The following is a 2,684-nucleotide window of genomic DNA, read 5'->3' on the forward strand; positions in this document are numbered from 1 at the left end:
GCTCCCAGGCTGACTGCAATTTCTGCGGTCTGGAAGAGTCCGTGTTCCATGTTTTTATGGAATGCGCGAGGTTGCAGCCCCTGTTTTATTATTTAAAGGGGCTGCTCCTGAAATTCTGGCTGCACTTCAATCCCACAATCCTGATCTTTGGGCACCCTGTGTGGAGGGGAGCGGGTAGGTCCGAGGGCCTCCTCGTAGGACTGCTCCTGGGCACGGCCAAGGGTCCCATCAGCCGGTCCAGGCAGCGGGTGATCGAGGGGGTCGTTCAACCTGACTGCCTGCCTCTCTTCCGCGCGTACATCCTTGGAGATGGAGCACGCGGTGTCCACCGGTACACTCGCGGCCTTCCGCGAGAGGTGGGCACCGGAGGGACTGGAGTACATCGTCATGCCCGGCAACCAAATTTTAATTTGATTTGATGTTTTAAAGTTTAATTTGTTTTAATTGCCGGTGTTTTTAGTGTCCCCCTCCCCTTTTATAGTGGGCACTTGGAGGAAAAAAAAAATATGATTTTAGTGCCCCAAAAAAAACTTTAAAAAAAACAAAAACACAAAAGAAACAAAAAAAAAACAAAAAAAAGGGCCTTGGAAATGTTTGGTGCGTCCCCCAGATCGTGGGGACACAATTTAATGATTTAATGTTTTAATGTTCTCACAAAAAGAGTTCTGTGGACCAATGGTGGAGCTTTGGAGGCGTGGCCTATTCAGTTGGAGCTGTGCTGCTGTGAGAGAAGGAGCTTGCTGCAAAAGCTCCTGCCTGGAAAGCCTGGAGTGAGCCCTGAGACCAGCCCAGGAAGAGGAGAAGGGGGCTGGCTTACTACCATTCAACGTCCAGAGGGAGAGGAGGAGAGCAGAAAATTTATCACTTATTATTACTTCAGAGAGTTGGAGAGAGGGGGAAAAGAACAACCTGAAAAAACACCATCTAGTGTGGAAGGAGGGAGAGCCATTTCTACAATCTTTGACAGGTGGGTGTGTTTTGGTGCATTCCCCGAAAGACTTTGTTGTATCGGTGGGGGGAGGAAAGAAGACCATTCGAGGGCCGGAACATCGTGGCGGGTGTGTGTGTGTGGAAGTGTGTGTGGGGGTCTTGCTTACAGCTAGGCCCCACACACCACTGAAGCACCCCTCCCCCATTGCCTAGCCTGGGATAGCTGGAGCTACCTGGCTGAAGTAGTACTAATCACCCTATTTAACATCGTTGGGAGTGTGTGCCTGGGTGGCTCCAGCTGCCCCAGGTGAAGACATCTTCTCCCCCCACCCGAAGACCATCGACAAGGACTGTGTCTTGATTTTTTCCATCATCTGGGGAGTGCACCCCAGAAAAAGGCCAACCCATCGGTGTGAGAGGAGACCTGCCCTCGCAGCTTCCCTCTTTCCCACCCCCCGCTTTATTTCTCTTGATCTCTATCTCTCCCCTCTCTCTCTGAGAGCCCTTTCCTCCTAATTTGGAAATAAGACAATTAAGACAACTGAGCAGATGGAGCAAGGCCCCTCCCCATTCATTAACTAGGGGAGAGGTGTGCCCCATTAAGAGATCCCTCTGCTCAAAACACCTACGAGGCCAATTAAAGACCATTAAGGCCTGTGACTTTGGGGTGGGTGTAGCCCGTAAAGGGACCCCGTGATGGCGACCCCATCCACGCCGGTGGCAGGGCCAGCTAAGACGTACGCGCAGGTGGCGTCCACATCCACGGTGACTCCTGTTATGCCACCATTCAGACTCATAACAAAAAAACACGGGGTCAAGAGCTACACTCACCCCACAATGAGCATCGCGGAGTGCGTGTGGGCGATGGCTGGGGTAGTCGGCCCCTCAGCCATTGTCGCGGCCTCCAAGATGTCTGGGAAGGCTGTATTCTTCCTGGGGTCGGAGCGGGCGCTCGTAAAGGGGCTCACGGTGGGTGGTACATTCCTGCCGGTGGACCCTCTCGAGGCCACCGCGCAGAGGGTCATCATTTCTAAAGTCCACCCCTTTGTTCCCGCTGGGCTCCTCCTCCCTCACCTACACCAACTGGGGGAGGTGAGGTCGGGGATCAACCCCATGCCGCTCGGCCTCAGGGAGAACAGCCTGCGCCACATCTTCTCCTTCCGCCGCCAGCTCTTTGTCCGGCTGGCGCGGGAGGAGACGACGGAGGGCAATTTTAATGTGGTGCACGAGGGGACTGCCCACCGCGTCTTTTGGACGTCGGACGGCGTGCGGTGCCATGCCTGTAGGGAGGTGGGGCACGTTCGCAAGAACTGCCCCGCCTCCAGGGCCGCCAAACCACCGAAGGCAGCCAAGGCTGGCGCCGCCGCCACCCCTCCCACCAATTGCGTCCGCGTGCCGGGAGCTGTAGTTGCGCGGGCATCGTCGGGGGCCTTTGTTTTCACGGCCTCCGGCAGGGGGGAGGGAGAGCGTCCGATCGGAAGGAAGGCGCGGAAGAAGGCGAAACATCTCGAGGCGGGTTCCCTCAGTGCGCCAGACAATTTGTTTACCGCGCTCAGCCCAAACCCGTCACCGGCGAGCGCGGGGTGCCCTGAGCCCGTGCCCGAGCCCTTGACCAATACCGCAGAGGGGTTCGGGCGCGGGCAAGATAAAAAAAAAAGGGGGAGTGGAGCGGGAGGCCTCGGCAGACATGGAGGTCTCCCTGCCTCCGCGCCCCCCCAGGAACAAAATAGGCGCCGCTCCAATGAGGCGGAGGG

This window comes from Pristiophorus japonicus, chromosome 6, assembly GCF_044704955.1.
Source record: "Pristiophorus japonicus isolate sPriJap1 chromosome 6, sPriJap1.hap1, whole genome shotgun sequence".
NCBI lineage: Eukaryota > Metazoa > Chordata > Chondrichthyes > Pristiophoridae > Pristiophorus > Pristiophorus japonicus.